Source organism: Corvus cornix, chromosome 4, assembly GCF_000738735.6.
Source record: "Corvus cornix cornix isolate S_Up_H32 chromosome 4, ASM73873v5, whole genome shotgun sequence".
NCBI classification, from domain to species: domain Eukaryota; kingdom Metazoa; phylum Chordata; class Aves; order Passeriformes; family Corvidae; genus Corvus; species Corvus cornix.
Window position 1 is genome coordinate 20,944,785 of NC_046334.1, and position 26,880 is coordinate 20,971,664.

A 26,880-nucleotide genomic window follows, 5' to 3' on the forward strand; every position below is an offset into this window, starting at 1 on the left:
GAACTGGAAGTAAAATACAGAGGTCTCATGTATGTTCTCTTTGTGATGGATGGCGATGAAAGGGACTGTCCCTCATGTGCTGCTGCTTTTTATTATTATTATTACATAGCATTCTGAAAAGGTTTAAAGGGGATTTCTGTTACTCTGATGCAGGAAAGGTTGTATTTCACTAGCAGCAGTTCCCCCACTGTATTATGCCCCTGTGAATGCACAATACTGCCTGAATGCTTGCAGGCAGCCTGGGTGTGTTTATCTGTTTCAATAACCAAGCTTTTTATCTGCCTAAACAAAATGGAATAAACATCAGATTTAGCTGATGCCACCATGCCAGTAGCAGGGGAAGAGAGAAGAAACACGTTTCTGTGATATGCCTTGTTTTACCCAAAAGTCCCACGGAAGCTACTAAATAATTCACTGTGCTGGAATATATGGTGCTCAGGGCCTGGAGAAAGCTGCTCAAGGGGAAATAGTTTGGTAAGAATGAAGGAGAGCATGGGATGGAGGCAAATAGACTGACCAGCATGCAAGGAAGTTATTTGTTCCTGGAAAAATAGTTCCTAGAGTGGCAGCTCCTCCCCTCTCGCTCTGTTCTGCTTCCAGCACAGCATCAGGACATGCAGTGGTGCAACTAACTGTGGTCTCCATGCCTGGGTTTGGAGGTGTCTGTGTCCTGCTGATTGCTGAAAAACATATTAGTTTAGCAAGCATTCACAGTAGTGACTGCCAATATTTACACCTATTTGCAACTTTTATCTGCTCAGATATATTCAAAGTTCCGAGGGACTTTTACTATTGCCACCTCAGCAGCATGAGGAGACCATTTTCAGTTTCATCATGTACTTATTATGAAATAAGAGCTCTCCCTTATAGGTGGCTTTATAGCTAAGTACTACACTGGGAATTCAAAAAAATCCCACTTTATTTTCCACCAGACAAATATCTACTATGTTTTTGGCCAGGGTCTCAGAACACAGCAAGAAAAGAGCTGTAATCAATTTTCCATGTTGTGTCTTCTTGCTTCTTAGAGTTTGGGTAATTTCACTGGTGGTTCTCCCATTCTTATCTATGCTAACAACTATAACTTCTGGTATTCAGTTACTCTGTGGTCCTGAATTTGAAGACATTTCTTTGCATGGCTTTTGGTAAGAGCAAGCTATTTGAGTTTACTCATTTAGGCCTGTCATTAAAGCACCCTAAACCGAAGCAGTGCCCTGACAATGTGGTTGGATGTGTGGTCCCATCTCCAGTAGCCTTTATAAAGGACATAATGACATGGGCATCTGTGCAGCTGAGCTGCAATACAGCCCAGGAGAGTGGTTGGGATAAAAGGTGCTAATGGGAAACTCTGGATCTCTCTCATGAGAAGTCGAGGTAGGACAGGAGACTTTTCCTTGGTTCCTCTTGAAATGTTTGGACTAATTGGATTGCCTGGACCAGCGAAAGAAAGACCTCTAGTTGAGAGCTTCAGTCAGAATGCAAAGGGTCTGTTCTCAAATGATGTTTTTGTTTATTTGTATCTCTTACATCTCTTACAATTTCCAATATACAATTACACTAAGTGGTGATTATTTTTTTGTTTGCTTCTTTAATAGTATTTACCTCTGGGTTGTTTTGTTACCATTTTTTATGACTGAAAATTGGTTTTAAAGTTTTCTCTTTCCTCCTGATAGCATTACAAAAATTTAAGTGCTTTTATTATGATATTTTTATTTATTTTAGAAGAGAAACTGTAATAACAATATTTGGCCAGATGACTGGCTTCTCAAAGTTTCAATATGCAGCCAGGCTGTGTAGGGGAGAATATGCAATGATGAATATTTTAAATCTGAGTAGTGTGAAGGCATGGCAAAGCCAAGGGTATGAAGGGGATGTGGCGGCTGATTCCTGGATAATAAACTGTTTTAAACATTTTCGTGCTAGCAAATTTCATTTTTTTCTAACGAACTGAAGACAGACTTTGCTGTTTTCTGGACATGGAACCCACTGGCTTTCACCTGATGTACTGCCTGTCATTAACGCATCAAAGGGCTCGCTCTTTGGAGCCTCATCAGGAGAAAGCCAGTGTACTGAACCTCTGGAAATCATCTCTGCAGTGCAAAAGAGCAGCAGTCCAAGGGATTGTGTGACATGGCAGGTCTTGAAAGCACAGCACATCAAGGAAGGAAGGGAGTTCCACAACTTCAAGGGTACTTGGCTGTTATTTTTAGAGTTATTTGACTGACAGATCACTATGCAACAGTGATGTGTATGGGGAGAGCTAGTGAAATAGTGCTGGAGATGGTTACAGTCTGATGTAACTCCAGTGTGATGACAATTCCCTGGCTCTTAGTGGCATTTTGTCCCTGACATGTAATGTTCTACTTGTCAGCTCTCTTTTGTTTTCCATGGCTTGTTTCTCCTTGCTTTCCACACCAAACAACAATGAGCAAATGAAAAGGATCCTTTTATGAGTTAATGAATGCCTTTTGTGGTTTTACATATTCCACTCTGGGTGTAGGAGAAAGGCATTGTGTGGCTGAGCCTGTGGCTGGCAAAATGGGTAATGCAAATACAAGGGCACCTAATTCAAAATAAAGTGAGACCCTGTTCCTTCCCTCTGCGAGAATAAACCAATCTCTCTGCATGGGACTTCTTTGCCTTGGGTGGGTCTTTGCCTTGGGTGTAGAAATCCACAGTCTTCTTATTCCCATTTTTCTGATCAAGCCTGACATACTTGGAAAAGGCAAAACATGACCAAAGGAAGATCTCAACAAAGAAATGTACCTTTTCCTATGCAAACTCTACTGATTTCATCAGGCTTTCACCAGGCAGTCCTATGGCCTGCTGGATAAAAGTAAAACAGCTTAAACAGTTTTGTTCCAAGAACTTTTTATGGCGACTCCAAGATAGAGCCCCGATCCTTGTTTTGATGTCTTAGGGAATACTGAGAACTTTTGCCGTCATTGTGTGAAAGGTCAAATTTTATCCCCTGTGACAACACAGCTGCGTTCAGGGAAAACTGCTGTTGTTATTGCATTAAATTGGTCATTTTATGCTCTCCATCTCTTTTCAAGGGTTTAAATCCAAGAGGAAATCCCACTAAGATCAAATAACATTACAGTGTAGGAAGAATAAGTATATATACATACCCTATATAGACATGACGAACAGTAAATATAAAAATAATACCTATTATGCGAGTCCTAAAATAAAGAATTTTAGGAGGAAGAAAAAGCATAAAATATACTTCATAATAATGAAATGAAATTATTATAAAAGAATGATGACAGACTTGCTTTTAATTAAAATAACACCTGTTGGATTAAGTTTCAAAGAAGTGATCAAAGAAAATACTGAGCAAAAAACAAGGCACGCAGTAAGTGTTTAGTAGATCAAAACATGTAAAAATGTTTCAGAGAAGTATGAGATGTAAAAGGGAAAAAAACATTGGGGATTATGTTGGGATTATACTGAAACTTGACTAAAGGAGCAACACTCCTGAACAAATAACATTACATTAAACTAATTAGAGTTTAGAATATGAAATTGTTAAAGTTTGCTATCTCAGCTGTTTCTTTAAACTGGAAAAGGGATTAATCTATATTGTAAAAATAGTTAGTGGTTCAGAGGGCAGAAGCTATAAAATACTGCTGAAGTTTGGCGAAACAATAACAAAATCCACAAGAAAGTCTGCGGTCCAAGTCCTTGGAAACCTTAGGTATGTGAAGAGTGCTTTGTGCAAGTCCATTTACTGGACTTGGGAGCAGTACTGCTATCAGCAAGGTGTATGTGGGTGCTTTGGGATGTACCCAAAATCCAGGATGTTTTGTCTGCAGTTTAAGACTGAGTAGTTTAACTGAAGTTAAAAGCATCACAGGCAACAGATTTATTTTCAGTTGGAGGGTATTCTTCCCCACTGCCGTTGTCCTAGAGACAGTCTTCTGTTTTTATTCTTTCAAATTTCCTCTGAAGATTTTTTGCACTGTAAACTTTCTTATTTAGTAAAGATGTCTAGTGTTCAGTTCTGAAGGCTTGCAAGCCCCATTTAAATCAATAGGGATTGTGAATGCCAGAAATTCATAAGAGGACTCCAGCACACTGAAAACTTGTGGAGGATGTTATGGCTGACTGCTGGCTCCTCTTGCTGGTGAAAGATGCTGAGGCAGGCAGCCAGCCAGCTGCTCTCCCCAGGAGGGAGTTAGTCCCTGGATCTCAGTTTGGGAACGGCTGTCTTAAACAATTTTGTTCAAATATAGTGCCTTTTATGTTCTTTCCAATTCTCTGTCCCTCTCGCAATTACCATTTCACATGGGAAGTATGTACCCTTTCTTCTTGTTCCTCTCCTTTTATTGAGATGGGCTGTCAGTGTTTTACTCCCAATGTATTACATACTTAAACACATATATGTACGTGTGTATCCTAAGGCAGAGTGAGGGAACAAGAAATGAATTTGATCCTAAGCTTCTCGGGTTTGCACAGCAAATATGAAACAAGATGTGTTTTACATGTTTGGGGGTTTTTTATAAGCATACTGCATGGCACATTGTGTAGGTGATCAGCATGTTACACTATCTGATGGGCAAAAGCATTTTTGACATAGTGTAAGTGGTAATTATCTCTTCCCTAAGTAATTTTTTAGCTGGCTGATGAAGGTTTTTGATACTCTGTTTATCACTGTTTAAGGGCTGATTTGAAAATCACAGCACTGCACTACAGACACTGTACTCCAGCAAACAGATGGTACAGAACCATCAGCTGTAATCTGTGAGTAAACAAAGACATGTGAAGTTTGGTATAGAGTTTTGACGATGAGATGTAATTGTGTTACAGAAGTGCAAGAACTAATCTTGCCCTGCCTGTACAGGAAAGGGCAAGCTGTATTTAATCTGGCATGATAATACCATTTTTTTTGCCACATTACTGAAACTTCCAGCTTTGGTGCAGTAGGAAAATCATCATGCCTGATCGACAGTTAGGAAAATGGGAATAAATGGGTTGCATGTGTGTGTTTTTTCCTTTGTCAAATACATAGGGCCACTGAATGACAAACAGACTCCACCAAGTTGTTTACCAAGGAGAAGAAATGCATGAAACAAAAAGCCACCAGGCTCTGCACAAAACATGGAGAATACTACTGTTTTGGAAAGCGGGAGAGAGCATTTGCTTCTAAAATAGAAAGGATTATGTGCTTATGTTGTCTTTCCTAAACATAGACAAAAGGTGAAGAGATCACACAATATTTGTTTTTCCACCGGATGGTTTATTTAAATGTGTTTGGGGTGGCTGGGGGGGCACAGGGGGATTCTCCTCCACTGGCAACACGTAGTATGAGAAGAAATTGCAGAGGAGTGCTCAACACTTAAAGGTCAGGAAGGTGAAAGCATGCCAAAAGCTTTGCTAGGAGGCTCAAACATTTTTGTGGTTTCATGTGTTTACCTTAGCAATGATAGAAGCTTTAGACAATTACCCAGCAGTCTCAACAGTGTCTTGTCAGGCAATGCTACATCTCCTCTCCAGTACTGTCACTGGGAGCCTGATATTTTGAGCATTTTCATTCAAGTGTTGTTTTAATCAGGTCTGATATAATTGGGAGTTAAAGAATGGTGGCTTCATGATCCAGTTAGAAGAGATTAACTGGAGCTTGTGGGGAGAAGAGAGGAATTGTGATGCCTTCATTAGAGCTCAGTCCAGGTCTGCATATTTTCTGTTGCTGTTGATTCATCATAGGTAAGAAGGGCATTCATTTTTGAAGGCTTGCTGTACGTTTTCAAGGAAATTGGTAAAAAACTTTCCCCTTTTGGCTGCATGCTGACATTGGAGTGCTATAGCACAAATTCTTGATTCTCCCATACTCTACTAGTAAAGAGTGAATTATTTTGGTGCCTCAAAGGAAACCACACTTTTCAGTTTCTCAGTTTGTCAGTGTGAAGCAAGGGTGTCCATAAGGCCTCTTTCTCATTGCCAACTGTTTCACTTTATGGCACTTTAAATTCAGTTATACCTTCCTTTTGTTCCTTTCCTATTTGTTTTTATGTCTTCTTTTCCTTTTCATCCCTCTTTATTACTTCCTGAGTGTGTGTTTTTCTTTTCTCTTTGAGTTCTCTCTTTTCTAGGTGGTTCTTGTCGGCGCAGCAGTAATAGATATTCAGTTGTCTTCTAGGAGAGCCAGTACTTCTGTTTGTCTTGGTATTCTCTTTTTTTGTCTGTAGGAGGTAAATAGAAGAGGGAAACCATTTGAAAAGTGAAGTATCTCTGCTGAGAGGGAAACCTTGGTTTCACAATAGACAATATACCTGTGTTATAATGAGCTGTGGCTAGGATACAGGCCAAAAAAAGTGTGGAGCATGAAGTGCACAAGGACAACTTGATACACCGATTTCACAAAATAGCAGTGCAGAAATCTTGCTGGAACGAGCTTTCTGCTGGTTTTTTCAGCATTTCTAAATTTGCCTTGGCTAGTAATAAGTCTTCCACCATGTCAGTCTCTACTATTAACTGAGGTATTTGTAAAGTGGAAAAAAAGCCCCATGCCTACAGTAGCAGGAAGAGGATAGGTTTGGGCCTAAGAACAGAGACAAGCAGCTGGAGATAGTTTGCCCTCTCCCCTGTGTCTGTGGCCCAAAATATTGGAGCAATATTCTGCAAATTAAACATTCTGAGTTAAAGGGGGACTGACTAGCTCCTGTACATGCGAATGTAGCATTAATACGCCAACCCACTTGAAAAATGAGGGAGTATATTAACTTGAGTGTGAGAAACTGAAATTATATGAGGTTATAGTGATGTGCGTCTGCATGAGCAGTGAGTGTGGCCCAGCAGATCTGCCATGTAAAACAGCTGGTGCTCAGGCCAAGGTGTTTGCACTGGCTGCAGCCTCACCTCGCGCATGGGATGCCTGCTGGCCCCACAGTGCATTAGGTGAACTCCCAGGATGCATGTTTTAGCTTACTGCTTGCAGTCTGTGCACTGAGGTTGCTCCACCTCTGTTTTAAAGCGCGCTCCGGATGCACACTAAAATGCTAATGTAGCCATCCCTTGAACATTCCCATTTTAAAATTGCCTTTTTCTCATTATGATGGACTAAACTGTGGTCATAAGCTTCCAGTATGATAAACTGTTGATCTTTTATTTCCTTTAATCAAGCATAGAGAAGAGGGAAGCAGTAATAAGATAATGCAGAGGTTGAAAACCGTGGGCTGTCAGGTAGCACGGGGATGGTACTGGCCTGCCTGTGGGATGTAGTACAAGTTGCAGCAGGAGTACCCACACTGGGGCTGTGGTGCTGCCTACACTTAGTAATAGATTATTGCTGACACTCTAAACACTATGCAATGTATCGGCGTTTCATCTTTCAATCGCCCGTTCCCACGCTGTCCGTTTTATCTCGATTGTTAATTTAATCCTGGCAGTAAATTGCTTCGCTTCTCTTAAATCTCCCCGTCCCGCCAGCCAAGCGCGGGGGCTCTTGGCCGGGTGTGTGTGGGGACGGGCGGCTGGGTACTGGGCTGGCGATTAATGGACAGGGGCCACCTGCCCGTGCAGCCCGGCCCCGCGGCTCCGCAGCTCCCCGGGAGTGATCGGGGGAGCGGCGGCCGCGGGGGGCGGGAGGAGGAGGAGGCGGCCGCGAATCCTCGTCCGGCTGGCCGGGTGTGCGAGCACTAGTGGGAGCTGGAGAGGGCGAGAGGAGGGGAGGAAGCCCCAAACCACCCCGAGCGTGAGCAGAGCGGCTGCGGGCCGGGCGGGGAGGGGGTGTGCGCGGGAGGCAGGCGGGGGGCGAGCGCGGCGGCAGCCCCGGGAGCGGCAGCAGCCCCGGCAGAGGAGGCAGCCCCGCGGAGCCTTCGCAGGCGGTAAGCACGGTGAGGAGCCGGAGCCGGGAGCGGGTGCTGCGGCGTGGAGATGCTGCGGCGGGGCGGGCGGGCACCTGTGGCCCAGGGTGCAGGGGGGGGGTGCCGGGCCTGCGAGCCCCGGGGGCCGAGTGCTGCCAGCCTCCGCGGGGCAGCGCCCCGGACGCGCCCGGCGCCCTCCAGCCCCGGCGGGCGCTCGAGGAGCCGCGGCCGCCCGGCCCCCGTCCCGTCCCGGCTCGGAGCACTCGCCTCGGGCTGCCCCGACCTTGCCCCGGGGGGAGCAGCTGCGGTGAGGCATGTGAGTGGCCACAGCCGGGAGCCTGCTGGCACCGGGCTGCCGGACCTGCTCGCTTCGGGCACACGCTGCGCCTGGCTTGATACGATCGCGTTACGTGCGCGTCAGGAGCTGGCGATCCGCAGCGCTCCCGAAATGAACTTTTAAATCAAAACGCCGATTTGTCAAGGTACATCTTGTTTTGTAACTGAGGACGATGGAGGGCCCTGTGAATCTTTGGGAAGCAGGAATCTCTCGCGCAGCGGTATGGTATTGTTAACTTACAGACTTTGTCGCTTGTGATGGATGGACTGACGTGAACTCAGATTTACCGGCCAGACTATAGCAGTCGATGTCCTCGGTGATGTTCAGAAACATAGCGTCAGGCCACTCGATTTAAGAACCTGCTGAATGTAAATTACAGAAAGCATCACTGTTTAGGAGTGTCTTGTAGATAAAACCAGAGGTCTGTCTAAGCGTTCTGGGTCTGATGGTGCAGAAAGCAGTGCCTGAGGGAGAGTAAAAATAAGGTAGGCATGTAAGGATAATTCTCCAGAAGGCTCTCTCAGCATGCAATGATTTGCAGCTTGGATGCTTTCTAAGGGAAAGCTAGGGTCTTTGTAGCATTCAACTGATTTTTTCCTTTCCATGAACTGCTCTGAGTGCCCCTTGACCCTGTGAAAACTTTTAGCGACGTGCTGTGGCAAGGAAATTCATAGCTTAAACTTTACACTGTGTCAAACCCCATAGCATTTTGTTCTGAACCTTTGTTTGATAGTATGTATGTCTTAACAGAGGGTTAGTGCAGAATTGGTCTCTGCTCTTCTGTGTCCCATTCACGCTTTTATAAACTTCCAGTGTGTTCTCTGTTGTCTCCTTTTCAGGCCAAAATGCTCTCTTCTACTTCGCTTGAAGTTTACTTTAAGAGGAGGGAAATGAGCAGAGACATAGTTATTTTCTGAGATTGGATCATTTTGAATGTCAGGCATGTTAAAGTTAGGATGTTAAAAGCTAGTCTCTGGGAATAACTCGTGGAGGCATTGTACATTAGTGTGACAGAATGGCTACCGTGTGATTACCTACAGAGGACAAAATCTCCTCTGTCTGATGACTAGCCTGGCTTACAGCACCAAGTATTCCTTCTTTCTTTCACTGGCAGAGGCTGCATGTGCAGGGAGTGGGTTTCTTTCAGAGGTTTTTGAAAGCAAGCGGAAACCCAACCAGCATTTTACTATTAGAGTGATAATGATGGATTCATAATGTGTTTGTAAGAAGATTCTCTGGTTCTTGTGTTGAAATTCTGCATTGTTAGGAAACAGTTTTCCAGTTATTTCAAAATAAGGAATCCATCACAGTAAATACAACCTAAGGACCTTGACTCTCTTCCCACAACCTACTGCCCTGCTTGGCTTCAGCTGAGCTGCCCTTGATTGACACTTGTGCAATCAGGGAAAAAAACCCTCAGGCCTTTGGGATAGTTGTATCTGTACTTATCTGTGTATGTAATCCTGACTTATAGCAGTCCTTCCTGTGGGTCAGTATACCGAATGCTTTGGCTTCATGTTAGCACTTAAATACATGCTTAATTTTAAGGATACGAGGGGGGTCCATTTTAATTGGTCCACTTGTGTAATTAAAGTGATGCATGTGCTGGGGCCTTTGCTGCAGTGAGACTGGAGCATTCATCTCTTGGCAGAATCAAGCCCTCAAGTTTTGAAACTCCCTTTAAGAGAGCTTTGATTGGTGATGATGTAAACTGACAGATTCACAAAGGCCATTCCCAGCATCTAGTCTTTCTTGAGTGTTTCTGTCATTCTTCCCTATGTATTGTTTCCTGCAAAACAAGAGCTTCAATAAGTGAGATGCAATATCTGTTGCCAGGTGTAAGGAAACAATGAGAGGAAGTCTGATGCTCAGGTGGGAAATGATGTGTTACTACTCCCAAGAAATAAGATTAACTTTTTTTTAGAAGAAGGTTTATGAGCTGCTCTGTGTCTTAACTGCTAATTGCTTGATGCTGACTACAAAGCACTTGTCCAGACTGTAAATCCTGTGGGGAAGGGGCTGCTTTGCTTTGTCTTACAAATGTGATACTTCATGCAGTGTGCTGGGGAGAGTGGAGGGCTGCCTCTCGGTCCAGCCTGTGCTGCTGCTAACAACAGCCATTATGAGTAGTTCACAGCCTTTAGACAGAAAAGTCTCTAAACAGTCTTTTAACAGGTATTTTCTACCAACCTTGGAGTTATTGCAAGGATAGGATAGTATATAAACCAACATGGTTATCTGGGTTGTCATTACTCTTAATTTATGAAATTGGTGAGGATTTATAGATGTATTAGTATTTGACTCATAAGTGCCAAAATGAGCTGATCTGTGCATTGTAAATACTGCAAATATAGAACAGAAACAAATTAGTTAGATCTGTTGGTGGTACCCTGTAAAACGAACTATAAATCTTAGGCTTACTGCCATTCAGATTTTTGTTCCTTTTCAGAAGATACAAGCTATTTTTAAATTGTCTCAAACAAACTGAGAATTCTTGCTTCTGATGGCAAAATTTGGAGGAAACTGATTTGAAAACACTGCAGCTTGGTCTAAAGTTCACGTGTCAAACTGGTTTTATCACTAGTGCATGTTTCAGATTGGGCTTGGTTCTGGTGAGCTCTTTCCTCTTGCTGTTTTGTATTTGGCTGAGGTAGCAAAAATGTAAAAAGGGTTATAGGATAAGTTTTGAAAAAGTCCTGAAATTGTAACATTGTGATGATATCTGTGAATTGTACTGTGCTATATATCAACAACCTTGTTCTTTTGAGTGCCTTAAAGGAGAAAAGATTTATCTGTTACAGCATCTCTAAGTGCTGGACTCTTTTGTAATAAGGAAATGATTTTGAGGTAACTAAAATACCTTATAATGTAGTGTTTGATTACATTATACCAGTTTTTTCACGCGTCACATTACGGAGTTTACTTTTCTCTGCTTAAAATGTCAACACCTCATCAAGCTGTAAAAAACCAAACCTTTGTGATCAATTATTCTTTATGATCAGCCCATGCCGGAGTGTTCAGGCATGCCCAGGTGGGAGCGCGTACACAGTGTGCACAGAGAGGAGCGTGTATCTGTGTCTCTAGTAATACAGGCAATATGTTTTAACTGCTGTCATGCACAGACTGTGTTGCAGGATTGTGATAGGCAGCAAAACCCAAAGGAACCTCTTTCCTTTCGCATTGTGTCTCAAGGCCGGGGTCCCCAGTTTGTCGCTGCTCCGGCCTTTCTCTCCCAGGATCGCTCATGGGGGCTGTGTGCTCGGCCCAGCTGCCTGCTTTTCTGCTGCTTGTCAGAGTGAATATCTCTTAGGCCTCCAAGCCTGTGTCAGATTTGGTTATAATTGGCCAATAGACTCAAAACTTATTAGAGAGGGTCTGGCAGACGTGTTTATCCACAGATAAGTAAGTCTAAACATTGCCTTGGGAAAGTAGGCTGAAGGAGTTATTTTCTGTTGGAGTCAGGATGTAAAGCAAGTCCTCGTCTGGTGGTACAATGGCCAGCAGGGAGGGTATTTGCATGGAAGTCACGATCCCAGTTTTGAGCCGTATGTAATTGGTATTTGGAATCATCTGTGGCAGCTTGCAGGACTGCTGATACAGGTCCACAGAGTTTGCAAACTCTGAATGTAATGAAGACGCTGGAGCAGCAATGTGAGCATGGGGAGAGCACCAGGGAGCATAGGTTCACCCTTTACATGTTCCAGAAAGCTTTTCCAATAGTGAATGAATTGTAGTATGCAGGGACCTGAATGACACAGGTCTCAGGAAGTTTCTTCCCTTGAAACCGACTTTGTTACACATTAAAATTAATTCAGTGCTGAAGTCAAAATGCATTGCTACAAATCTCTACCCTGCAATGCCATTGCCAAAGACTGAAGTTTCACAGACCAGGATGAATAAAGGCACGTAATTAAAAACGTTCATTCTTTAAAGCTGCCACTTATTTCCTTAACACAAAAGTACCTGTTGCTGTTTTGCTGCAACAGAAGGAAATATTCTTTGCTGTTCAGAAAAATTTCACATCTAAAGTCTAAAATACAAAATGGATTGTACATATTTATAAAGTAGCCACTTAAAAGTTTTTAAAAGTTTAAGTTATTCAAGACCTGTTCCCTGAAGCTACAAACGTATTTGTTCATGCATAACTTCACTAAAGAATACTTACGTGAATAAAATTATGCACTTACAGGTTTGTAAAATGAAGTCTGTAATTAGCTCTAGGTTAATTCCCCTGTTTCCTAATTAAAAACACACAGGTCAATTAAGGATCAAATGAGACATTACCTTTGTGATTATCTTCCTTGGCAGAAATAGCTGTTCTGATAAATATTTCAATTTCACTATAATCTGACCTTTTGTCCAATTTGCTTTCCTTTATCCTTGCCAATTTTGGCCAAGGAAAAAGAGTTGTATTTAAAACAGACCATGAAAAGATGAAATGCTGAATAATTTGGGCACATGAGTCTTTTAGGGGAAAAACTAGTGGGCGAAAGAATATTTATTTGCCTTGGATTGATAATGTGTACATGAGCTGGATTTGGCTAGTTAGTTAGTTTGTCTCTCCTAAGTACACAAATACAACTTACTACAAATACAACTTAACTGGATAGTTAAATACAGTTTTCTTCATGTGTCTGACAAGTTCTCTTCCCCAGTAAAGTGGTAATGGAATGACATGCAGAGGTGTGCATTTGGAGTACAGGTCGGAGGGTATACCCGTACGTACTTGCTAAATCTTTGCTGGTCAGATTTGCTTCCGAACCCGCTGAGTGTAGGCTCTGTATGGATGGGAGAAGATTTGGACAAGGCAAAAAAATCTTGCTTCTGTGCCAGATGTATTGCAAAGTCAGGACAGTGTAATGGAGATAATGTTAATTAACTATTTGCATTTGCTACTGAAGTTGGCTGAATAGGTTTTTTTTTCCCTAACAGGGAATTTTTCTTCAGGCATAACTATCTGGTAGTTTGTTAAAATGAGTAGAGCAAGATTTTTATAGCCTGCAGAAATACAATTAAGTGTGTGCAAGCATCATAGACTTCTTTTATTCATAGACAAGTCTTGTAGGGTCTTGTCCTTCCAGAGAATCAGCAGAGAAACCCTTCAAGCCGAGGAGGGTCGTGCTGCTTCAAGGACTGGCCATAGGATGGGTCCGTGTCATCTCTGTATCTCTGCTTCTGTCCAGTGGGGTGCAGTCACAGGTATCCTTTTTAAAGTGTTTTGACACCCTGGGTCAAGAATGAGGTTGAGTCCAAGCTGCTGCTGTTCATGGACGGGATAAAACTGAAGTTACTCAGGAGATTGTTTTGTCTTTCATAGTTAAAAATATTAATGCAAATTGTCTTTTTCCTTTATTCATAAGCATTCCTGGGTAGGCATTCAGGGCTACTGCGTTCAGCACCTTGCAGCTATTGTGAACATGAAACTTTGCATCTGTGTTGTGCTTAGGATTTAAAATACTGGTAGGATTTCTGTCTGAATGATGGTAAAAAGGGCTTTGCCTTAAGATTGCCTCTGATTTCTGCATTCAAACTACAGTATGGTTAGCTTGGTGGTTTTTACAGGACACCCATCACTCTCGCGTGAAGTCTTGCAGTAGGAAACATTCATAGAATCAGAGAACCATGGAATCATTAAGGTTGAAAAAGACCATCAAGATCATCAAATCCAACAGTCAGCGTAGCACCACCACCAGGTTCACCCCTAAACCATGTCCTCAGGTGCCATATCCACATATTTTGAACACTTCCAGGGATGGTGACTCTACCACTTCCCTGGGCAACCTGTTCCAGTGCTTGACAACCCATTCCATGAAAAAAAACCCTGATACCCAATCTAAACCATCCTTGGGGCAACTTGAGACCATTTGCTCTCATCATATCACTTGTTACCTGGGATAACAGACTGACCCCCACCTGGCTACAGCCTTCTTTTAGGCAGTTGTAGAGAGGGATAAGGTCCCCCCTGAGCTTCCTTTTCTCCAGGCTGAACACCCCCAGCTCCCTACAGCTGCTCCTCACAGGACTTTTGCTTCCAGACCCTCACCAGGCTCCGTTCCCTCCTTCTCTGGACTCACTCCAGCACCTCAGGCTTTCTTGTGGTGGGGGTGACCCAGAAACTGAAACGCAACACTTTGGACAGTTGCAGCCTCACCAGTGCCCAGTACAGGGACACAATCCCTGCCCTGGTCCTGCTGGCCATATTATTGCTGATCCAGGCCAGGTTGCCATTGGTCTTCTGGCCACCTGAGCACACACTGGCTCATGTTTGGCCACTGTTGACCAACACCCCCAGGTCCTTTTCTGTCAGGCAGCTTCCCAGCCACTCTGCCTCAGCCTTTAGCACTTCATGGGATGGTTGTAACCCAAGGGCAACACTTGGTACTCGGCTTTGCTGATTCTGTTGGCCTCAGCCCATTGTTCCAGCCTGTCCAGATCCCTCTGTAGAGCCTTCTTACCTTCCAGTAGATCAACACTCCCACCCAACTTTGTGCTGTCCACAAACTTCTTTAGATGGCACTTGATCCCTTTGCCCTGGTCATCACTGGTCACTGGCCTCTAGCTGGATTTAAGTGCCTTCACTGCTGTTTTCGCAGAGTTCTCCTGTTCATGGTGTGGACGTGTGCATTTCTCACTGGGTGGAAAAGTGGTTGGACAATTGAGCCTTTTCCCTTATCCCAAGAGGATCACTTAGTCTTTCCACAGGTATTAATCTCCTTTTTCAAGTTTGTCTTGCTGCAGACATAATCGCTTTGTTAGAGTGAAAAAGCAGCACCAGCATTTTCCTCCAGAATCCTGGTATTAATTGGAAGTGGATGGTAAACCTTGGGGGGAGGCAGGGGGGTCTGTCTTGGGGTTAACTATTCACATAGGGCATGTGAGTTCTGCTTGCCAGCAGCACGTGAGCAGCAATGGCATCACGGAGATGCATGTTTGTATTTTGTGGAAGGAACAGGTTTGTGCTTTGTGACAGCTGTCAGAGCAGCAGGTAGGTCCACATTTGTGCCTTTGAAGAGGAGGAGGAGGAGTACATTTTAAACCTGAAGCTCATTAACTTTTCTCTGATAACCGTGTATGACAACAGTTTAGGCTTGTCTGTATTGCGTCTTCCTCAATTGAGTCAGAGCCATGAAAAACACACCTCAAAATATATGTTTACAATGGGGATTATGCAGTGTTGTTGGGCTGTTCAATGTAGTGGGGATGCTGCTGGTTGAGGATGTGCAGAAATCAATAGTTTACTCCAATTAAACATGGAAAAAAAAATTAAGATAACCTTTATAGCTTTTTAACTCAGAAATCCATTGACAGGGAGTAATCAAACTTCTCCATAACTGAATTAAGGAATTTCTTAGGACTGCTTCATTTTGAAGGAAATTTTCTCTCCTGACAAGAATCAACGTGATCTGAATGACACACATGCCTGTGTTTTGAATGTGTGGAATTTTCTTGACTTGCTGTTTTTAAGGTTTCGTCAGTCCTTTAATTTAAGACAAACACAGCCCCAAAACCAAAGCAACACAATGAATAGTTTCTAATCCTCTGGGTTGTAAACTTTACTCTTATTTTTTAAGGTCTGAATCATGAGCTGTTAGATTTTGTGTGTACAAAATGCCATAGTTTTTACTTAACTTGGTGCTTAATTTGTGCATCAGTGTTTTTCTAGCTTTCTGCAAAAGAGTAGATTTTTGCACAGTTGATGCATAACTCAATTTTTCTGGTTCACCTTACCAGTTTAGACAACATGACTTGGAATGGTGTGAACAAATGAGAGCCTGTCAAAAGGGTTTGATCTATTTTTATACTGTCCTTTTGCTCTCAAATGCTGCACGTATATTTAAAATTAATAATCCCAATGTAATTTCTTTCCTTAGCAGCATTTCAGCAGTTTTGATCGACCATCCTTGGCATTTCTTTTCCCCTACAGCAAATTTCATGAAACCTAAACCAGTGTGACTCTACTTGTGTAGATGGATATATTCTCACAGGTTTAATCATTGATGCTAAATCTTTTTAGAAGTTGGTGGGGGCTTTGCATACAGGCAGGAGTTGTCTTACCTGTATTTAAATGCCTTTTGAAATGTTTGGTTGGGATTTTTTATGTTAGTCATACTTACATACTGGACTTGGCTCGAGGTGAAAAGTAAACTGCAAATAGTCTGATGGGCCAAAAGTAGTCCAGTGAAGGATAGACTAGCAATCCGAAAGCTGAGCTAAGCTTCTAGAAGTGTTTTGCCATAAAATTAATGACTTAAATGGGCAGTTGCTTTGGGAATAGTTGGAGCATTTGAGGAGCTTCTGTGCCTAGCTCCTCCTTCTATCTGTCTTGCTGAAAGATAGGGTCCTCAGCACTCTCAGCAGGTGGTGGGAGTGTGCCTGGTCTGCATCAGTGCAAAGGCACCTGCCTTGTTTTGTCTCTTGCCCCAGCTGTGAGGTGAGATAACCTCTCTCCCTGTCCTCAAGCAAAATGAGGCAATCCTCCTGTGAAGTGTGGCTTAGCCTAGCTGGCTAGCACAGCAGTGAACAGTTGAAGATGCTATCTGCCTCAGAAATTAATTCCTTTTCTCTGTGACTCTAGAAAAAGCTATACACTCAAATGGTGCTTAAGAGATGTCAAAGGCTAGAGGTGGAGAGGTTTAGATTTTATTTATTTATTTTGTGTGTGTGTGCAACTAATAGCCTAAAGAATACTTTTTTCTTTCATTTGAAATAGCAGAAGGCAGTACCCATGAGGTAGAATAGAGAAGATCCAAACACAGTAATACCAACAGAGGTCCTGCAAAGTTACCTCAGTAGGCTGGTAACAGTGGTATAACATGCAGAGCTCAACGGGTTATGTGGAGATACACTGCTACTAGGTGCTGAGATCCCCAATGGACTAAACACTTGTAAACTTCAGTACCCTGAAACAAACCATTGAAGTTGTCTGAAGGTACAGCCAAAGGTGAGTGCTGCCAGTCTAACCCTGGGGAGAGAAAGCACAGGCAAGCTTGCAGGGAAGGGTCAGGACTGTTACTGCTTCTGCTGCTCACATTGGCCGGGGACAGGAGGGAGAGGTTACTTCGGGTTGCAGCTGTCTGTATGCTCTGCTAATGGTTAGAGATAATAGTGGGCACTGGAAATGATGACAATAAAATCCTTGAAGGATGTGCACAGCAATACATGTGTTCATTCCTGGTGACATCAACTCTGGTGTGGATTTTTTGCTTTTTAGCAGATGTCCATCTAATTACCTGTTCTCTGTAGGTATAAGAATGGACTAAGCTGTGGCTTTTCTTTTTTGGGGACTGGAAATTATCACAGAAGAGTTGCTAGCAACTTCAAACTACATCTTAAACTGCATGCAGTCTGAAAGCTGTGTCATCAGATAAGGAGAGGTGGTTAGGAACGAATAATAAATACATGTCAGGAGTGGAGAAAGACAACTTAGGGAAAATATGGAAGGGATGATGAGATTCAGAAGTAGTTGTTCTGTGCAAAAATCTAAGGTGAAGCATCAGTCCAATACAGTAATTTCTTTGTGATGTTTCTTTAGTAAAACTCTTAGAGAAAATACATTTTCAAGTGAGATTTTTAAGAAAAAATTTACATATCTAGGTTGAATATTTTACTGTGCTTTGTTACATTAGCACTCCAAGAGAGAAATTATATTGTTTTAATGGAAAGAAATAATAAAAAACAAATATGTCTTGCAAAATACATTTAAAAATAACTCCATTTAAATAGAATGAGACTGTATTGTTAAAGGTGTTGCAAATGGTAACTCTTTAATTGACAAGTGAGAAATAAAATAAATGGGCTGCCTATTTAAGGAATGAAATAATTAATTGATGGAAGCTGTTATACTATTTCTGCAACAAATAGAAATGTTGTTTTCAGTTAAGTGACTTTATCTCCCTGCCTTCCTGTGCCATTTCAGTTCTCTTACAGCCACTAACCTCTTTCGTACATCCCCCCAGTTCCTTCTCTCTTGATGATATTCCTTCCTGAACAAAAGCAGCTAATTTCTGGGCTTGTTGTCAAATAAGCCAGTCTCAAAATTTTCAACTGTATTTATTTTTTAGAAGACATTCCTTTGTGTACTTTGAAAACTTTTATTAGCTTAGTGGAGTATTCATCGCACTTAATGATAATAATTTCCCATCCGATGATAAACGCCTGTTTATAGCAGCTCTTTCCCACATTCATTAATCAAGAAAGGTTACCAACACATTGATAAATATAACTTTGATTTTGGCTAAATGTATACCATATACACATACCAAATACATATACAAATATCAAATCCTGTTCATCAGTGAATGCATGACAGATACTCTTTAGAGTGCATAAAACCACTAGGAGTGTATGTCAAACAATAGAATACTCTTCTTCTAGACAATCTTGTTGAAATTGTCTTGCACACTCTTGTTTTTGCAGTGTTGTGGCTTTCCTTCTTCTGTCCTTGCTGGTCCTGACTGAATTAGGTTATCATTGTGGGGAATGCCTCCTAATTCCTGCTATGCAGGGCCTGCTTAAAACCAGTCCTTGCACAGAAGAAGTTAGCAGGAATCTATTTGCTGACTTTTAGCATGGTAAAACTCACGGTGGCATTCACTTGTTGTTTGAGGCCAAAGAAAGGATATGTGAAAGTAGTATGTTCTGCATCTTTCTGAGGACTGTAGGGAAGCCTCATTTTGTTGTCGCAGCCTTCTGGTGTTGCAAATGGAGATAATCCCCCGTGGCACAGATAAGTCATGTGGGCTTTATCTCAGTCATTTTCCTTTTCTAATCAAGATTTTGAGGCACCTGCACTTCCTTTGGATCTGCTTTCGAAAGTAGTGCTTGGGCTGGCTCCACACTTGCATCTCTGAATGCTTTTTACAGAGTTTGTCCAAACAAATGCAGATTCTGTGACCTACTGCATTTTGCTGATCAGCTGGCATTTGCAAAGCTTGTGAACTGCACCCATGTAAACGTCAGTCATTCTTTGAGCCATAGCATTTCAAAAGTAGTGTTACCATAGTCGATATAAACCATTCTGGAGGTGGTTTCCATGGGTGTTATTCTCTGCCTCATCTTTAAAGCTGCACTGTTTGTTTTTCATACAGGTCCATCTGATACTATAATTGTCCAGGAGACAGGGCCTGACAATAGGGAGAATACAAATCATGGTGAGCTCTTTGCTTTGAGAGTTTCTCAAATTCCTATCTGCCTTGAGTATTGTGATTTTTTTTTTTTTTTTAATATTATTTTTCCAAGCCCTTACTTTTTCTTCATGTCTAAAAGGATTTAAAATTTCTTTTAAACATCTGGTCATTACATTTCCTTGAGGAAGGTTTGCTCTCAAAATAGCATTTCTTGAAACCATTGTGTACTTTCTGTAGGTGGTCGTCAACATATGCTGGGGCCAGCTGATGGACTGACTAACAAAATTGATATATTTATTATTTTTTGAATGTATACATTTCTTTTTTCACTCAGACTTTTTTCCAAATGAAGCTTGGTATTGCTTGGTCCTTGTGCAGCCTACATAACTTAGATCTGCATAAGTCAGCTTAACTTAAGGTTATTTTTTTGGGGTGACTTGATTTTTGTAGCCAGAGGCATCAGTGCTGAGGAGCTCCCCAAGGGGGTTCCAGTACAAATAAATAGCTGACATTTGTTATAATTTCTGTTTTTACTCTCTCTTGGCGTATTTATGATCCTCCCTGGAAACTTGAAGGATCTAGGCTGAGCTGAGAATTCATAGTCATAAAAGTGAGAGTGGCAAGTTAGTAAATGCATCACTTGGATGTAGTAGACTAGCAACTATGATGTGCAGTCCAGCTGGTTTTACAGGTAAGTCTAGGGAATCATGCCACATGTGGAATTCAAGCATGGAGTTTTTTCTGTCCTTCCACACCTGTAGTATCTCCAGCATGATGCTTACCATGTCAGTTGGCTATGATCAGGCTATGATACAGAGACTGTTTCCTTAAAAAAATATCTAGAGAGAGCTTTACCAAGAAGCTTTTTACCTTACTTCCCAGATGTGTCTGTAAATGTGGGAATGTCTCTCGTCTCGTCAGAAATTAATTTTGACTTTGGGAGTTCTTACACAAAACCTGGGGGGTGCTGCCTTCTTACTGCCCCTCAGAGAAGGTGCACTTGGAGGCAATGGGCACTGGGAGAAACAGATAAATTGAGGCTTTTCACACCAAATATTTAACAGAACTCCCTGTTTGATTCATCTTCAGCAAAACTTGTTTATTCAGATTTAGGATCTAGCCCTTAAATCTGACCCTGCAGCAGTCAGAATGTTGCCCTTGTGCTCAGGAGCAGGCAGAAGGGGTACTTGATGAGAGGGAGTTGCAGACGTTACGCTCATGAGTTATAAGGAAAGAATTGCAAAAGATGATAGGAAAGGTCTGAAAAGAAAGTAACAGCTGATTTTGTTCAGTTCAAAATGACCCTGCCAAAAGAGGCAAATGATATCACAAGCTGGAAGGTCATTGTTTCTTTATAGACTTTTAAAATACGTTTTTATCCAAAAAATACACTGAGAAACTTGAATGATGATGAATAAACCAGTTTAAACTCATGGGAAACAAGCATCCTAGGCTATTCAGAAATCTTCAAAACTACTGACAGGAAGGAGATCTAGCTTGATCTTGATGGATATGATCAAATACCTCACTGTTACAGTCAGGTATGTGCTATGGTGCATTTTCCAGTGTCCTATTCTGCTTGACCAAAAAGTCTGGAAACACAGAAATTACAAAAGCTGACTTGCTATTTTACCAACCTCAAGAGTGTGCAGTGTCATTTGCCTTGTTATTTTCTGTTAAGCAGCTTTTCCCAGCTAGAGTTCTTATATCATCAGCTATGGGGATGAATCACAATAGAATTAATAGTGTAAGAAAAATTAGGGGTTTTTTCTGTAGGATATGTAAATTATTGTAACTGTGGGTAGTTGCCCATTTCAAAACAAAATTGAGAGTCTGAATAATTCTAGACGCCCTTCCTGTTTATGACGCAGACATTCTTGGAGTGCATCTTCTTGCCTTCTAACACTTTCCCACAGGTGAACAGGAGATTTTGGATAAAAAACTCTTTGGATAGAAAAGTTATTATTTTGTTATTCCACAGATGCACAATTTTGTTTTCAGCAAATTAGCTTTCTCTTCTGCTTTTTTCATCCTGTGTCCTGGGCTATTTGAAGCTCTCCCTCCCCCATCTTTGTCTGCCCTCGTTGAGAATATGTGGAGGAAATGTGGGGGACAAACTTGTGTTTTTAAAGAAGATCCATTAAATTCAGACCCTTTTTTCATTCCTCGTAGCAGCTACTGGTTTTGCACACACAAATTATTTTTATGAGGTGTTTTGATTACTTAAGGACATTGTTTTGAATCATTAATGTCATTTTTTATTAATCTGGTATATAGTCAACTACTGATGTCCCATCATGGAGCCAATTCTTCAGCCTTTAGGGTTCTTTTTATTCTTACTCTCCAAATTCTCCTTTTTTTTTTTTGCTTCTGTAGTGTCAGGTTCTAGGTTGGTGCTGCTCAGTGGTTGTCAGATTTTCTGACTGTGTTCCAGTATTAAACAGTGAAGACTCTGTACAGGTAGAGATCACATAGGAAGAGGTTTTTGTCCTGTCCACAGAATTCAGTTTGGCTGTATTGAAGTCTGCTGACTTTTAGCTGCAAAACCCTAGCAGTTCGTGGATTACAGTTGATTAAATTTTCACTTGTAAGTTATAAAATAATCACAATTTTCACCCATCAGCTACAAAATAATTTTCACTGGTTATACTGCAGTTCTGTTATTTAGCTGTGAAAATGACTTTTACTTTAGATCATAATGCTGTTAATTTTTGTGCATGATTTCAAGTACAATATTGACTGAATTCCTCTTTTTTCTCCTGTATGAGATGGTTTAGGATGAGTGTTTAAAAACAGTCTGAAGAGCAAGGAAATAAGTTAGATATGTAAACCAGAGCAATTCCATTAGCAATTTCTATGTCATTTTGATAAACTGCTTTTCCATTGCATCCACCAAACACTTACTTGGAATGCAGTAACCTATTCAGGTTTGGGGGTTTTTATTTTATTTTGTTGTGGTGTGTTGTATACCACCCCCTCTGTATTTCCATGTTGCAGTTGTGACTGGTCACTTTAAGTTAGTGTCACCACATGCATGAAAGGTCTCATCTGCTGTGTCACGTCCCTGCAATTTTTCCACGGGCAAAGTGTTTTTGCAAGGAGCAGATTCAGGTGGTCCCTTTATGTGTGTGTAATGCCTGCTAAATACATGGAGTTCGACACAGATGACACAGTTTTACTCCATTTCACAAAGCAGAAGTTGCGTTTAATTTAGCTGTATCCATGGCACTGATGGGTTCTGGAATGCAAGAAGTATTTTGGCCCCTTCTGTGGCTCGGGGTGGATGCAGATGGGAACCTTTACTTAACCTGTAAAGTGTAAGTAAACAGTGGCTGTATGGCAAGTCCATCCCATATAGGCAAAACAATTTTGTTGTTATGTAATTTCAGACATGTTGCCTTGCAGGATTACCTTCTACTCAGCAACACCCTTTTTGTACAGTTCTCTTGCCTCGTGGATTCTGACCCTTCAAAAAAGATGGTTCATCTAGTGGACTAGCTGTTAAAAGAGAGTTATTGTGGATGTGGAAGTGTATCTCAGACAACTTGAGCACAGTCAGAGCTAATTGTATTCAAATGCTGGCTTTGCTCCCTTTCAGTGGACTCCAGCTGTTCCAGTGGACGCTGTTTTTTATCATTCTGCTGGACTACAGAGTATAAGTGTTGAGACTACAGATGCTTTTATCTTGTATAAGTTTTCAAAGACTTTCCCTGCTGGCAGTTTACATTGCTCAACCTATTCTCTTTTATGCTTTCTATATATAATATACATGGCAGCCACTGGCTAGAGAATCATATGTAGCAGCTGGTTGCACTCTGTTTTTCTTTCAAGATCTTGTGCGAAACTTCAAAGTTTACATCAACTTACAGGAGAAATAATGCCTGAATATCAAAGGGAGAAATGAGCAGAGTACTCAATAAATGTTGGTGCTGGTCTGAGTGCTTCCATGCTGCCTTGAACACTGCTCAGTTATTTCTTTAGAACATACAATGATATTTACATTACCTTTCTCTAATTTTACTATTTTTCAGAGTTCATTTATGAACTGCCTTTAATCTACTGAAGGAAACTAAGATGTTTTTATGATGTCATTGGGTTCTCATTAGTCAAACTTGCTTGTTTTTTAATAGGACCATAATTTCATTTGGCAAGCCAAAACTTTATCTTACCACCCCTTTACCTTTCTCTCTGCAAAGCCCAGGAAAGTCTTTGTCTGAACATTATGTTTCAAAGCAAAACAGAAACCCGTAGACAAAATAATTCAACTCCCACTTGCAAAGCTGATAGGGATGGCTGAGCACTCTGTCTGTAGTGTTCCTGGGGAGTCCATGGCTCACTCAGCATTGCAAGCCCCCCAACAAGACCAGAGTAGCCAGGTGAAAGCAGCCACAGGCTCAGCAGTACGGGTGAGTCACAGCTCCACTCCTGGGTGGTTTGAGAGCACTGGTGAAGAATATTTGGATAAAAATAAAAATGACAACTTCTGGTTTAAGGGCTACAGAAGAGAGCAACTTTGGAAATAATTACCATGATTTATGAGCTATTAGTTAATGTGGTTCACCCATGAATTTGGGAATTAGCACTCCCCTGAAGTCTAAAGAAATTAAGTGAGTTGTAATTCACTTGAAGACAGGTTACTAAGTATAATAATTTAGCTAGGAGCTAAGACTCCCACACCTTAACTGCCAGTGAAGTCCTTTTTTTATTATCTTTCCTACTAGGATTTCTAATAACCCTTTCTGACAAGGAAAGCTGTGTCTGGGCCTGTCCATTTGATTTTCTTCTTTCTGTGTCATGCATTGGTTATGAACCCCAGTTAACTTTAATTCTCTAGCACTTCTCCCTAGTCAGTGGTGGGAAGTGGACCCTCCTGAAGACAGTTCTGTTTGTCCTATCTTAACATTAATGTGTTTTAAGACAGAGCAACGAATACTTGTAAGCCCAGGGTCCTTTTCTCTGAGGTATCAAAATAATATTAGGGCTTGTAGGTGAACATATGTAGGAGATAGATTACACCTTTTTAAAAGGAAGTATTTATTTGATCTCTCCAGGAGTGCCACTCCTCTCTTATTTCGTTGTTGTTATGAACTATTAATATTAAGGAATGGTTTGAGATGCAGAGGTTAAAATACACCCTTTTTAAGGTTTATGGACCCCAACATCAAAATCAGCTTTAGAGATTAATTTCTTCTTCTTTTGAGGAATCCTACTTAGCAGCTGACTACTCCAGCCGAAGCTACCTAGGGGAGGGAGCTCCCTGTGCTCTGGGCTGCTGTCTGAGCTTTTCCTGGCAGCAGATCAGTGAGACTTCCTGAGTCACTTTCCAATTCTCTGCCTTTTAATCTCTTATACAATTCCTTTTGTAGAGGTAGCAAGTTTCTTCTAGAGGCTGAATGCCTGCTTTCTCTTCCTCCTGTATGGAGGGTGTTTTCTGATGTTTTTTGTAGAGGCGTGAGGACATTAGTTTTCAATTCCAACCTGGACATCATCACAACTGGGCTTGACACTTCCCTTAGCAGATATGCTGCTTTTTCCTCCCTGCTATTTATGCCTTCTTGCCTCTACTGTGGCATGCTGGTAGACAACAATCAAATGCCCTCTTAGGCTTTCTTTACTGAGGTGTGTTAGCCAGGGCAGGCAAGGGCAGCGTCATGTATTTTTATTTGTTCTTTGCTTCCTGGAAGATGTAGCTGCAGCGAGGCACTAAGTGCCTTTGTTGTGATTTGTAGTGACATTTAGCTGTGGACAAACCCCAGCTGGCAGCTCAGCCCCATGCAGCCACTCACTCACCAGAGCAGGAGAGAGTGGAAGGGCAAAAGTGAGAAAACATGGGTTAAAGGAATTTTACCAGATAAAGGAAAAGCTGCACTGGTAAGCAAGGAATTAGTGCACCGTGTCCTGTGGGCTGGCAGGTGTTCTGTCATCTCCAGGGATGCAGGGCTTCATCACATGTAACAGGAATAACAAATGCTATCACTCTTAATGTCCCCATTTTCTTCTTCTTCCCCCACCTTTTACTGCTGACCATGATGCTGTATGGTATGGAATATCCCTTGGGTCAGTTGGGGTCAGCTATCCCAGCTGTGTCCCTTCCCAGCCTTTTGTTTAGCAGCAGCCTGCTCACTGGTGGGGCAGTGTGAGGAGCAGAAAAGGCCTTGACACCAGTAAGCTCTGCTCAGCAATAATGAAATAATCTCTGTGTTATCAACACTGTTTTCATCACAAATCCAACTCACAGCATCATATGAGGAGCTATTAACTCTGTTGCACCCAAAACCAGTATGTGTTTTCTCATCAGTAGGGTGGGAATATGAATTGGGCAGGTGGTGGGCTACTGTAGATAAGAGCAAGGACTTGCAAAATGAAAATGTGATCTGTTTTTCGAAGGCTGGTGTCCTCAGTGCAGAGCCAAATCAGATTATTTCTGGTGTGATGTGCTTTCTCTTTTGCCTTTTCTCCCCCCTCAGCAAGGTTAATTACTCTGTCTGTATGTGTGTCCACATTATTGAAATTCCAGTGTTAGCAGCACGGGACTGCTGTTACGTGGTGTGGCAGTGACCCCTAACCATTAGAGTGGCTGTAGTGACGCTTTCAGCAGAACATGTCCGGGTTTTACAGTGCCAGCTTTTCGCCCCTGGTCAGTCTGATTCAGTATTCTCCCCTGATTATAATCAGGAGCACGTTGCAGGGTCAGGAGCACCTGTCTTGGGATAAGGGGGCTCCTATGCTCAATGCTACTGAGGGCAAATAAATGGTGGAACCTCTAAATACTTTAAAAGCTTCCTCCTGTTTATTTGTTGCTTGCATCTAGGCAATCCATTTGTCTCAGGAGTTTCAGAATTCTAGACACCTGACTTGTTGCACCATGCATTTGCTTCCCCTTGCAACTCTCAGCTGCAGGGTCCAGCTTGCAAACTTCTGAGCATACCTAAACAGGCTGTAGGCAAAAGACAGACTAACTGCAATAGAACTACATGATATTGTGGCATCAAATAGTGTTTCACAGAATCACAGAATGGGTCAGGTTGGAATGGTCCACAGTGGGGTCGTCTGTCTGACCTTCCTGCTCAAGCAGGATCATCCTAGAGCACGTGGCACAGGATTGCATCCAGATGGTTCCTGAATATCTCCAGTGAGGGAGACTCCAAAACCTCACTGGACAATCTGCTGCAGTGCTCAGTCACTGATGTCTAAAACCTCCAAATCCCTCTTGGTACTTTTACCAAAACCAGGTATTAACATGTTATGCGCTACTGTGATAACATGGAATATTTTGGGCAATGATAGGTGGGGGCTGGGGGGGTGGGGATTTTTTTCCCGTGCTTTGCTTTGCCAGCCTTCTCTCCTGTATTGCTGGAGCAGAGGGGATGCCCAGGTAGGCTTATTCCACTTGGAAAGTAAATGGGACTTTAGGCACGAGCTGAGAGCCAGGCATGGCTTGGTGAAGAAAGGTTGATGGGAATAGTACTGTGGGTTTTGTAGTAGCACGGTACTCTCAACTTGTAATTCTGGTGTTGTGCACATTTAGTTATGAAGATTGAGATGCCTCTCACAGAGAACTGGCAGATGGAAAGGGACTTCAGTGGGAAGTTGAGATGTAGTTTTTCTTTTC

The 26,880-nt window shown here is 42.0% G+C and overlaps 1 protein-coding gene across 1 annotated transcript in view; it reads left to right on the plus strand.

The window, feature by feature from the left end:
* Positions 1 to 7,780: 7,780 nt before the first annotated feature.
* Positions 7,781 to 26,880, plus strand: part of BMPR1B (bone morphogenetic protein receptor type 1B) — a 234,428-nt gene continuing 215,328 nt past the window's right edge. The window contains exon 1 of the mRNA XM_039551566.1: positions 7,781 to 7,826. The gene's annotated coding sequence lies outside the window, so the exon portion shown is untranslated. The remainder of the gene's footprint in view (positions 7,827 to 26,880) is intronic.